The sequence below is a fragment of the Bidens hawaiensis genome, unplaced genomic scaffold (genome assembly GCF_021521415.1).
Source record: "Bidens hawaiensis isolate Kalapana, Puna unplaced genomic scaffold, B.hawaiensis_p1.1 tig00010601_1, whole genome shotgun sequence".
Lineage (NCBI taxonomy): Eukaryota > Viridiplantae > Streptophyta > Magnoliopsida > Asterales > Asteraceae > Bidens > Bidens hawaiensis.
The window spans coordinates 133,399-147,228 of record NW_027491814.1 but is presented as its reverse complement, the minus strand read 5'-3'; positions in this window follow the sequence as shown (position 1 = coordinate 147,228).

The window sequence follows — 13,830 nt, the reverse complement described above, 5'->3', positions numbered from 1 at the left end:
TGATGAAAACCTGTGTTAACAACCCATTTTCCTGACCAAAATCCGTTCTCCATGACTTTTACGATGTATTCTTCCGCATAATCAGTAACATCGTTCTCCATCTGTGTCCCCGTATCTATTGTCTGGCGGATCAGAAGTGTGGCATCGTCTTGGTCCTTTAGTTTGCACTTATGGATTAAGTGCCTTGGTTGCCTGCAATAATAACACAGCCTTCGTGTTTTCTGAATTTGTTTCATGCGGTTCATGTGCCTTCTTCTTGTGTTATCCATGATCAAGGTTTTGTGATTTTGTGAGTGATGAAACATGGCTCTGATACCAGTTTGTTAGAAACCGGACATCACACAACACAAGTATACAATGATATGAATTGAAATAGATGAAACAATAAGGTGGATCAAAACAATATAACTGATTGATTGATCTTGGTGATTTACAAAGATACATAAGTTTGTTTATATAGACTAGGAGGAGATGACGGTTAATCACAAGAAACCGTTATAAACGGTTTTCTGTTTAACAACAACATCCTCAATTAACCTAAATCTTATCCTAATAGAAATATTAATAATACTTAAGAATATGTCACTATAATAAAACTAAACTAAACTAAACATAAACTATTAATAATGTATATAATTATCTAATACATGCAACCATAGTGCTCTCTTCCTAGTTTAATGCCAAATCTGTCAAGTGAGGTATAGTGCTAACACGATAAAAGTGAATGTATAACTGAACTATTGGTGAACACAATGATTTGATCACGAGGGAAAAAACCCTTGATTATGATAATCTTACTTCGGTCAAAAACTAGCAAGGTAATCCTTGGTCGAATTGCTTCGGTCAAAGATTAACAAGGTAATCTTTGGTCGGATGGTACGTGATTATAATAATCTCCGGCACAAAAAACCCTCGGAAGGTGAAAACAATCACCGTCAAGTTTATTAATGGTAAAAGGTGGTTACAAGTGTTGTGGAGTTTATGATCGATGTTACAAAGTAAACTAGTGAGTAGAGAGAGTAATTGCTTCTGCTCTAGAGTGCGTGAGAGTGCCAGTCAAACCTAATCGATCATAACTCGATAATTATAGAGAAAATACAATTAACAATAACTCCTAATAATCCGCAAGTCCTCCACTAGCCACTCCCATCACTTTGACCACGTGCCATAGAAGTCCAGTAGCGAAATAAGTGGAAGAACAAGTCTAAGAGCCGTTGTTGATAATTAAACATCAATCTTCACACGAAATCGTCCATTACTAGCTATGTTCAATAAGGATCCTAGATCGATAATCCAGCTAGAGAATACTCCATGAGGATAATTAATGCAAGCACGCCTTAAAATTGTTAAGCCTGTCTAACACACCACCTTACTAAACGCAATCATTAGTAAACAAATAATACCGAGGATCTTCGATCCTTCATAACCTGATACATATCTCAAGGATAATCTATCCAAAAGATAGTTAAGGATTAAGAATCCTCAGCATAAAATTCATGCCCTAACAATTGCCCCCAAAATGGCGGGTGATAGTGGAACACAGCTGTCATTTTGAAATTCAAATTACTGCGAAAACTGATAGATGGGACGGTTTTGCCATAAAATATTTACCATTTAGCCCGTGAGTTAATAATAACTGTTTATATATGCCGTCCTATATCTTTGATTATAACCATACCTTCAACCGACGAATCAGGTATCCTTCCTACTCTTTTCTTTATTTTCTTTAACAATGTCTACTACTTCATCTTCTTCTTCTCCGTCTCCCTCCAAACCTTCTGCACAAACCTCGGATGACTCCTAGTTGTCGGAAATGGAACCCCGATGCCTCTTAGCCAACCCGTCTGCCGAGATTTGCAAACTCACGGATCCCGAGATTGATGATTTCCGCTCGTTGTTCCCTCCGAAAACCCTATTTCGACCTTATGAATCCAGCGTCCGTTGCGGCGTATATTCCAAGGTCTAGGTGTTTTTCCCGGTGACTCCGTTCCTGATCGGCTACAAGTATCCCTTTCCTCCTTTTACTCAAAGCTTCTTCGATTCCACCGGCATATCCTATATACAAGCTATGCCTTTGGTATGGAGGGTCCTTAGCACTATTGAGAGAATCGTTGAAGAGAAAGAGATGGATGTTAGTCTCCCAGAGTTATCACACCTGTACACCCTCACTACCCATGGTCTTGCCCGATTTATCTTCAAATCCAAGCCTCAATAACCTCACCCGATATCAAAAGTCAATTTTAACGATACCTTATGGAGGAACCAGTTTTTCTTTGTAAAATGTGATTCAATACCAGGAGGGATTGACCTTCCTTCAAAGTGGGTTAGAAAGGGTAGGATCCCGGATCCTTAAGAAATAACAGGATCCTTGATGCTTTAACTTTAATTCTGATTCTTTCTTTTTTGTTTGAAGTTGAGAACTTTGCTTCTTTGGGCAAGTTACCTGGCACGGAAGAGAAAACAAAACGGTTCCTAGAACTGGATACAGAAGTTAGAACCTTTCAAGCTCGTTTCGTGGAAGATTTCTGTGAGATCTCCTCAGGTTCCAATATGTCAAGTAAGTTAATATTTCTAAGATAAATAAAATTAGAATATGAATACTTAACTGTTAGCTTTCTCTTTCTCAGGCGCTAAGAAATCCCAGAAGTCAGCCGGCAAGTTCTCCCTGGAAGACATTAACTGTACGGTAACCTCTCCTGTCATTAAGAAAGAAGCTTCAAAAGCGGCCACTAGTTCTGAGCCCAAGACTGCAACAACAAGGGCTAAGTCCGCTGCTTCCAAGAGAAAGAGGTCCTCTGATCCTGAGATCCATTATGACATTGTCCTCTCTGTAAGTATCCTGCATCCTGACACTTTAAATTTTAGGATCCGACATCCTTCTGATTTCTATTGCTTTGTTGTGCATAGGCTATGAGTGATTTTAAAGAGCACTATTAAAAGATCATTAGCCAAATGAGTGATAAACTGTCGGGGTTAGGGAAAGCCGTGGTTGCGAAGGACAAGGCCATGATCCAGCTCTCCAAAGAGAAGAAACAGTTGGAGGATCAGCTATCCTTAGCCGAAGCCCAACGTCAAGAAGAAGTGGAGCAAGTTACAGATGAGGCCAAGGTGTGGGCTGCTAGGTCGGTATTCCAAGCACGGATCAAGATGGTGAAGGAGGCTGGTGATCCTACTTTTGATAAGACGACCTGGAATGTGGAAAAGTGGAAGGCTGCCCTTGATGATCTTGGTGGTGAGGACGATGAGGAGATGGCTGAAAATACCGAGGCTGGGACTAGTAGCGTCAAAGAGGTGGCTGAAGCTGGAAAGGGAGAAGGTGCTACTGAGGGTGAAGAAGCAGCTTAGGTTGGCGATGAAGGATACAGAAGACAAGGCCCGAGCCCACTTTTTATTTTGTGTTGAAGTTTTTCTTGAACAATAACTTTGGTTTGTAATAAACAGTAGTAACTAGGGTAAAGGATCCATGATCCTTAAGACAATTTGCGGGGGTGACAAAGGTGGATGGATCCTCTATTTATGGTGATGAAGCCTTTGATGCCCCTGTTTTTTTATTTTTCCTGCACTCATGAACAGTTAGTAGTACTCACTTAACCCGGATGGATGGTCCATCTTTTGCATGGTGAAGTCCGGGTTAAGAATTTTGGATAAGTCCTGGTGGCTTATTTTAATTAATATAAATCTTTTAACTATTTGCCTGTTGTTTATTTTAAAAGTTTGTTTGATATAACTTTAGCATTATTGATAGTTTCAAAAAATAATCTAGATTATGAGATTTTAGGATAAAAGATCCTTATGAAAATTATATAGGATAGAATATTCTTAAAAGATAAGCTCTAGGATAATGTATCCTTACAATTTGACAAAAGCTTTTACCGAATACCCTTAAAGAAATAAACTATTTAAATTAAAACATTTAAAATTATTGAGAGTAAGACAAAATAAATTCATCATTAGAGATCATACCAGAGAGTCTAGGTAGACCTAAATTACCATAATTATTGAACTCTCAATGATCCTTGAAGAGATAATCTTAGGATATTGAATCCATAGAACTTTGTCTTCATGCTGAACTTAGAAAATTTGTTGCATATAATTCATAATGTTAACTGGGATCAAACCCATTAAGCTGGGGAAAAGCCCAAATAATAAACTGGGGACAAGCCCGTGAACTGGGGACAAGCCAAAAAACTAGGGACAAGCCCGTGAACTGGGGACAAGCCAAAAAACTAGGGACAAGCCCTAATACGGATGTTAACTGGGGACTCGCCCAACCGGGATTTAGCCCAAATATAGATAACATAAACCTTAGCTAACATGAAAATGCTAGAAACCTTTGTCTTGAGATAACGTGAAGACGTTATAAACCGGTGGTATGGTACGTCTACCATAATTCGTAGGATCCTCCATATAGCCGAAAACAACGAAATTGTCAGCCACTAAGCGTGTACTGGTCCCGCTGCTCCGGACTATACGTTGTATAGCGTGCGCTCCAGGCGAGAGTGTAGAATTCTATTTATAAGAAAGGTGAAAACCTTTAAACCTTAGAGGATATGACCATCGGGGGTCATACCCAAACGTGGGCTAGGCCAAGGGAAATAGGATAGTACCTTGAATGTAAAGGAGAGGTGGCCAACCTCTTGATCATCAAACGTATTATTATAACCCTGCATTGAGACTTAAAACTTGGAAAAGATAAAATGTTAAGAATGTATTATCCTTAAATTAATAATAAGAAATTGAAAAGGATAAGTAATCGGATAGATATTACCAATTTCGGGGATCCTTGATCCTTTATGGATAATATATCCTCTCAGGATACTGGATCCTTACTAGAAAAAATACTTCTTGAGGTGGATAGTGTTAGGCCATGATTTTTATACGGAGGATCCTTTATCCTTGACTGTCTTATGGATAGTTTATCCTTGAAAAATACATCAGGATATAAAGGATCCATGATCCTCGGTATTACTTGTTTACTAATGATTGCATTTAGTATGGTGATGTGTTAGACAGATGTAGCAACTTTAAGATGTACTTGTACGAGTTATCCTCACGGGACATCCTATAGCTAGAACGTGGATCCAGGATCCTACTTTAATGTAGCTGTTAATGGACGATTTCATGTGAAGATGAACGTGCAAATATCATCAACGGCTATAAGACTCATTCTACCGCTTATCTCGCTACTGGATGGCTATTGGAACGTGGTCAAAGGTTGTGGAGCGGCTAAGTGGAAGACTTCCGTGTAATTAGGAGATATTGTTATTATTGTTATCTTATTTAAACGAGCTATGATCGAGTAGGAAAACACATGTACTTACACACACACTAGAGCAGAAGCAAACATTCTCTCTACACACTAGCATTCTTTGTAATCTCGATCATATACTCCACCGTATTTGTAACCACCTTTTGTTTATTAATATATTTGGCGGTGATAGTTTTCACCGTCCGGGAATTTTTTGTGCCGGAGACCACGATAACCATATACTAATCAACCAAAGATTAACTTGTTGATCCTTGATTGGAGTGATTCGACCAAAGATTAGCTTATTAATCCTTGACCAACGTCATTTCTTCAAAGATTACCTTGATAAGTTTTGACCGAAGTAAGCCTATCTTGGTTAAGGGCTTTTTCCCTCGTAATCAAACCTTTGTGTACACCAATATCACGCTTATACACTTGTCATTATCGAGCTAGCACCTTACCTCACATAACAGATTTGGATACTTGATCCTTACCAGATTTTTGTCCAAAACAGATAGCATTCCATGCTCTTGGTAATTTATTGCCTTCCATTGTGAGCAAATGATATGCCCCTTTCCTGTTTCCGACTCAATCTGATAAGGTCCTTCTCATTTGGACGCTAACTTTCCATCAGCCGGATTGGTAGTATTTTGGAAGGCTTTCCTCAAGACTAGATCTCGTTCTTGAAATCTTCTGATCCTTATATTCTTATTATATACCCTAGCTACCCTTTTTTGATAAGCTGCCATTCTAATCTTTGCTAGGTCTCTGAGATCTTCTACAGTGTCCAAGTCTTCAAGAAGGATTTCTTTGTTGGTTTCAGGATCACGGATTCTCGTTCTTGCAGTAGGAACCACCATCTCTGTTGGGATTACTGCTTCTGATACAAATACCAACGAAAAAGGTGTTTGGCCTGTTGCATTCTTGGGTGTTGTCCTGTCGGCCCAAAGAACATATGGTAGTTCCTCGGCCCACTTTCCCTTCTTGGATCCTAGCTTCTTCTTTAAGTTGTTGATGATGATTTTGTTGCTAGACTCCGCTTGACCATTAGCTTGAGGGTGCACCGAAGTAGAGGTTATCATCTTGATGCCCCAATTGTCACAAAAGTTAGTGGTTCTTTTCCCGATAAATTGGGAACCATTATCACAAATAATTTCCGATGGGATACCAAATCTAGTAATAATATTTCTTTTAATGAAAGATATCACCTCTTTTTAGCGTACTTGAACAAAAGCTTCTGCTTCTATCCATTTTGAAAAGTAATCCGTCATTGCAAGCATGAATAATCTTCCTCCTGGTGCCTTAGGTAGTTTGCCTACAATATCCATACCCCATTTCATGAAAGGCCACGAAGAGGATATAGGATACATAGGTTCTGCTGGCTGGTGGAGGATGTTTGCATGTCTTTGACAAGCATCACATTTCTTCGAATATTCCATTGTATCTCTCTTCATAGTTGGCCAGAAGTATTCTGTTCTTAGAATCCTAGAAAACAGGGCTCTACCTCCGGTGTGATTACCACAGTCACCTTCATGAAAATCTTTGAGCACCTCTTGGATTTCAGGATCCTCGATGCACCTCAAGTATGGACCTACAAGATATTTCCTGTATAGCATTTCATTTAATAAAATGTATTGTGATACCTTGATTTTGAAGGATTTGGGATTCTCGATAGTTGGAATCTCTCCTGTTTGAATATACTTCTTGTGCAGAAGGATCCATGATTCTCGGTTATTTGAGGATAATGGATCCCAGAGTACAATTTCTTGGTCATTCGTTATCTCTTCAACTTCTTGTTCTCCTATTGCTGGTGAGAGAACATTAATGATTGGGATCTTCGTATCTTCTGGAATTTCAAAGATGAGGCTAGATTTGCCAAAGCATCTGCCCCGCATTTCTTCTCTTGGTACCTGTACAATACTAAATAGTTTGAAGGATTTTGCTAGTTCCTTCGCAACATCTAGATATTTGATTAGTTTTTCTCCTTTAACAGCATATGAGCCATTAAAGTGGTTAGCAATTAATAATGAATCTATATATACTTGAAGATACTTGATCCTCATGCACTTAGCTAATTGCAAACCTGTGATCAAAGCTTCATATTCTTCTTCATTGTTTGTTGCTTGAAAATCACAGGCTATATATCCCCCTGTGGCGATTTCAGTAGGATCCCCAATCTTGTTCCTCTTACATTAGAAGCGTCGTCAGTGAAGAGTATCCAAGGATCCTTAGTCTTTTCTAGTTGTTAGACCTCCAAGTCAGCTTCTTTTTGTAGATCACTAGTGAAATCAGCCACAAAGTCCGCTAGTGCTTGAGATTTGATTGTGGTTCTCGACTCGTATTGTATATCATACGCACTTAATTTCATAGCCCATTTAGCCATTCTACCTGATAACTCTGGTTTTCTAAGAACATTCTTCACAGGATAATTAGTTCTCAAAATAATAGGATGAGTTTCAAAATAATGTCTCAATTTAGTAGAAGCCATAATTAGTGCAAGAATTAACTTTTCTAAATAAGAATACCTGGCTTCCGCATCTAGAAGACTTTTACTTACATAGTAAACGGGATGTTGTTCACCTTCATGATCCTTTACCAAGACGGCACTTACTGCGTTTCCCGAGACAGCAAAATATAGATATAAGGATTCTCCATCCACGGGCTTCATTAGAGCTGGAGCTGAGGATAAGTAATCCTTCAAGGCTGTAAGCGCGGCCTCATGCTTCTCCGTCCACTCAAACTTCTTATTCTTCCTAAGGATGTCATAGAAGTCTTTGCACTTCTCGGAGGATCTTGAGATGAACCTATTGAGAGCGGCTATTCTTCCTGTGAGCCTTTGGACATCCTTGGCGTTTGCAGGAGACTTCAAATTAAGGATGGCTTCAATCTGCTCGGGGCTTGCTTCATTTCCTCTTTTAGTCACCATATATCCCAGAAACTTTCCAGACTTAACACCAAAGTGGCATTTTGACGGATTCAATTTCATGTTATACTGGTCGAGTATACTGAATGCTTCCTCGAGGTCTCTAAGGTGATACTCATCTTTCTTCGACTTTACCACCATATCATCTATGTATACCTCCATACTCTTGCCCAACTGATCCTTGAACATCATGTTGACTAGTCTTTGGTATGTTGCCCCTGCATTTCTTAGTCCGAACGGCATAGAAGTATAATAGTATATGCCGGTAGGAGTCATGAATGTAAGTCCCCCGAGGCGTCGCTGATCAATACGAGATCCGCACGAGGTCTAGGAGTGCGGAATCCTCCTAGACTCGTTTATGGTGTAGAAGACGAAGAACACGATTACACACAAACAAACACACAAACAAACACACGAACGGGATAACGAATCTACAGATCTTTTTACTAATAACCATAACACGTTACATACCGAACATAAACAAAACACGGCCGACCCGAGGTGAGCTCTACCTCGGGCCGTCCCACATGAATCTCCCTCTCTGTTTCTCTCTAGACAATTGAACTGAAACACAAAACACTCTAACTTTCTGGATACTAAACCCTAAACAAGACACACATATATATAGATAAACAACTTCGCGGGCTTGGGCTTGGGCCAGTAGGAGAAGTTGTTATAACTTCGCCTATGGCGAAGTTGTTCTAACTTCGCCTCTGGTGAAGTTGTTCTAACTTCACCTATGGCGAAGTTGTTCTAACTTCGCCTATGGCGTCTCCGCTGGTCAGAATTGCATAGCGACGGTCACAAAATGCACCAACAGACTCCCCTTTGACCGTTGCTCTCAATTCTAACAAACACAAAAGATCATCTGTTACAAAACATGCACCAACAGACTCCCTCTTAACTGATGATCTTCTGTTTGCTTCTTCTTGTAGGACTCGATTGCACTGTGATCTTTAAACTTGAACTTCACACATACATGCAACATCCATCCTGTCTTCAACCAGCTGTGTCTGAAACTGTCTTGTAGCTTCACAAATCTACCAATCACCCGGCGTCTTCCATATCAGATCTCCCCTTCAGTGTAAGCTTCTCCGACTATAATGATTGAGGTCTTTGACATGTATGCATCCCCGTGCCTAATTGATCATCTCAACCAATCACGTGAAGTTCTTCTAACTTCACCAACACGTGAAGTTGTGCTCCCTCCACAACTTCACCAACACGTCGGAATTGTATTGTAAGATAAGGTTCAATCTTCAACTACTCAACATCAAGTGATCAATTTCATCACAAAACCACCTTGACAGAATCTAACACACATGACCATTAATTAATCCGAAGCATCTTCGATCACCAGGGATAACGATCAAGAACATTAACACTTTAATTCCCGATTAAATACAACTTGTTCCAAAATTGTAACAGGATCCAATTCTCGAACGCCTTGAAAATAACATAAATAATATGCTCTAACCGCAATCCAGTAATGACGAAAACCTTCAGCTCTAACCGCATTTTGTGACCGTCGCTATGCAATTCTGACCAGCGGAGATGCCATAGGCGAAGTTGTTCTAACTTCGCCTCTGGTGAAGTTTTTCTAACTCCGCCTATGGCGAAGTTGTTCTAACTTCGCCTATGGCGTCTCCGCTGGTCAGAATTGCATAGCGACGGTCACAAAATGCACCAACAATGAATGATGTATCCTCTTGATCAGATGGTTCCATTTGAATTTGTTGAAATCCAGAGGAAGCATCCATAAAGGTGAGCATTTCATGTCCTGCTGTTGCATCCACCATGGAATCTATATGTGGTAATGGGAAAGGATCCTTGGGGCATGCCTTGTTTAAATTGGTAAAATCGACACACACCCTCCACTTTCCATTCTTTTTTGAAACAATGACCACATTAGCTAGCCATTGAGGATACTGAACCTCTCTGATCATACCGGCCTTAAGAAGTTTTTCAACTTCTTCTTGTATGATCTTGTTCCTTTCAGGAGTGAATTTTCTTTGTTTCTGATGGACGGGTTTAACATATAAGTCAAGGCCTAATTTATGAGTAATTACCTCTCTTGATATACCTGTCATGTCTGAGTGCTTGAAGGCAAAGGTAGATTTTCTTTGCCCTAAGAAGGATACTAAATCCTCCTCAATCTTGCTGGGAATACTGGATCCTAGGAACACCTTTATCTCTGGATCCTCGAGGTCCAACGATACTTCTTTAAGGTCTTTCTCCCGAGCTTCCAGCACGTCCCTAAGATGTTGCTGTAGTTTCTATGCTATAGTTTGTTTGGCTGTTGGCTTCATTGATGAAGAGTAATAGTTCTTGGCCTCCGCTTGGTCACCAACTATCTTCACAACTCCCCAATGAGTAGGTAGTTTGATGCATTGGTGATACGTTGAGGCTACTGCCTTCATTCCATGCAGCCAGGGCCTACCTAAATTAACATTGCAACAAGAAAGGTTACCAATAACACAAAATTTTTGGTATGAATTTAACCCTTCTTGGTTTCACCACTGAAATCGACTAGCACTGATGTTCTATGAATGATCTCTAAATCCGGTATGTTCATCTTATTGAGGACATCATGCTGGATAATGTTGACCGAGCTGCCTCCGTCTACTAGGATCCTGCGTACATAATGGTTAGCGATAAATAAAGTAATGATCAAACCGTCACAATGAGGATCCTGGATGTTTAGTTTGTCTTCCTCGTCGAAGAAGATCCTTTTGTCTGTTGTTAAGGTAGTAGATACTACCGGTTGGTCTCCGTTATCCATCTTGACTTCTTTGGCAAGTCTTCTTGCTACAGAGAAAGAAGTTCCATAAATGTCTGAACCTCCAGAGATGAAATTCACCATTCGGACATTCATCTCATCCTTCTGAGGATCTTGGATCCTTGAGTCGAAAAAGATTCTCTGATCAGTCACTCGAGTAGTGGGGATAAGCGGTCTTCTTTCATCGTCTAGCTCGAATTCTTCTGCGGTATTTTCTTCTATAGCACACGAATCTTGAAACATTTCGTAGTCTCTGGAGACAAAGTTGATCACATGAGCGTCTGGTGGTGGTGGCGTTGCTTTTTGTGGAAGATCTTCAGGATCCTGGATCCTGGATTTTTTCCTTCCCAAGAGCTCTTTAAATTGGCCCTTGCTCAGGAGGTATCCAATTTCCCTCCTCAAGCCAATGCACTCATCTATCATATGGCCAAAATCTTCGTGAAAGGCACAACACTTAGACTTGTCTTTGAAGGTAGTTATCTTTTCGTTCTTTCGAGGCCACCTTGCTTTCTCCCCTAGATCCTTCATGGCACAAATCAAGCCATGGGTATCTACGGAGAAACAATACTCGGAGATGCAGGGATATTCTTCATCATCATATCCTTCTTCAACTGCTCGTACGTTCTGGTTGTTGAACTTGTTATACGGCTTTGAGTTGTTCCTGTAGGAGGATCCTTTATTCTTGTCAGGGAATTCTTGTTTTGTCTGAGCTCCCAATCTTTCTTGGATCCTTTTGTCATCTTCCAGCCGTATAAATCTTAGTGCCATGTTCCTTACTTCATCTAGAGACCTGCAAGGAGTCATCACAAGATCATCATAAAAGGAGGAGCCCCTCTGAAGTCCCATCTTGAAGGCCTCAACAGCAGTAGCCATGTCAAGATTAGGAATTTCCAGAGCTTCCCTGTCGAACCTCGTAATAAAATCCCTAAGGGATTCAACACTTGGTTGGACAACTCGGTAAAGATCACTAGTTAACTTCTCAAATTTCCTGCTACAGGAAAATTGACTGTTGAACAAGTTAACTAAGTGCAAAAAAGAAGTAATTGAAAAGGGAGGAAGACTTAGCAGCCATTTTAATGCGGATCCTGTCAGTGTATATCCGAATCCTTTGTATAAGCAAGCTTCCTTGATCCTCTCCGGGATAGGGTTGATCTCCATCCTCTCTCTGTATTGTGCCACATGTTCTTCAGGATCAGTGGTCCCGTCGTATGTCTTCATGTTGGGGGTTTGGAACCGCTTCGGGATTTCAGCATCACAGATAGGTGGAGCAAACTTGGATAACTTGTGGCTTCCCTCAGGTATCTCGGGGATTGGTCGTATTACTCCGGGAACACTAGATATCATATCCTTGAGCTTCTGTAGCTCTTTGGCCATAGCCTGGTTGATACCTGTATCCTGCATGGAACCACGGTTAGTATCTAACGATATAGGATCATACAAGTTACCTCTTTGCTGGGTGAAGGTCGGCATCCCGGGTGAGTAGCTAGGATAAGAGAAATCTGCGATAGGAGTTGGTCCTCTAGAAGCTATGGTCTGCATGGGGATTATATCTCCTTCATGGACTTCGGAGGATCGTTGATGTTGGACTCCTTAGGATCCTTGATTCGGGAAAAAGGATCCTTGATTCGAGAAGAAGGATCCTTGAGGCTGGGTATTGTAGGATCCTTGAGGATACGCCCCAGTGGATCCTCGTGGAAGGATAGCTGATCCTTGTCGATAATATGAGGATCCTTGATTTTGCTGACCCACAGATCCTTGTTGGAGGTTAGATGACCTTGGCTGATCTAACGAGAATCCTTGAGCCGGTTGACCCATGGACCTCTGTTGAAGGATAGATGATCCTGGCTGAAATAGCGAGGATCCTTGAGCCTGTTGACCCATGGACACCTGTTGAAGGATAGATGATCCTGGCTGAAATAGCGAGGATCCTTGAGCCTGTTGACCCATGGACCCCTATTGAAGGATAGATGATCCTTGTGAGAACTGAGCCATGGATTCTGGACTGGTAAAATCCAGCATCCTGGGCATCAGGGGTGAGATCCTCTGCTGGCCTCTTGTTCTTCTTGAGATCTTCTATCTCACGAAGGATCCTCTGGTTGGTCTTGTTCTGCTTTTCCATGTATGCTTTAACCTACGAAAACATAGATGAAACATCATTATTAGTATTAACCACCGGCGCAGCGGCAGCGGTTTTAGAGCTCTGGAAGACTGGTAGTTGCGTCTTGCTTCCAGCAGGAGTGGTCCGTTGTGCTTCCGTGATTAGCGGAGGCATCGGTGGCAAAGTTCTTGATGAGAGGGGGACTGATGAGGGCATGGTTGATGAAGCAGAGGTTGATTGAGAGGCCATTGATAGTAATATGAGTATGAAAAAGGTTGAATATGTTAGGAATAATATAGATTATAGCACCAATTTCCCCACGGTGGGTGCCAAATTGTTTTGGACAAAAATCAATTAAGGATAATGTATCCAAATCTGTCAAGTGAGGTATAGTGCTAACACGATAAAAGTGAATGTATAACCGAACTATTGGTGAACAGAATGATTTGATCACTAGGGAAAAAACCCTTGATTATGATAATCTTACTTCGGTCAAAAACTAGCAAGGTAATCTTTGGTCGAATTGCTTAATCTCCGGCACAAAAAACCCTCGGACGGTGAAAACTATCACCGTCAAGTTTATTAATGGTAAAAGGTGGTTACAAGTGTTGTGGAGTTTATGATCGATGTTGCAAAGTAAACTAGTGAGTAGAGAGAGTAATTGCTTCTGCTCTAGAGTGCGTGAGAGTGCTAGTCAAACCTAATCGATCATAAGTCGATAATTATAAAGAAAATACAATTAACAATAACTCCTAATAATCCACAAGTCCTCCACTAGCCAC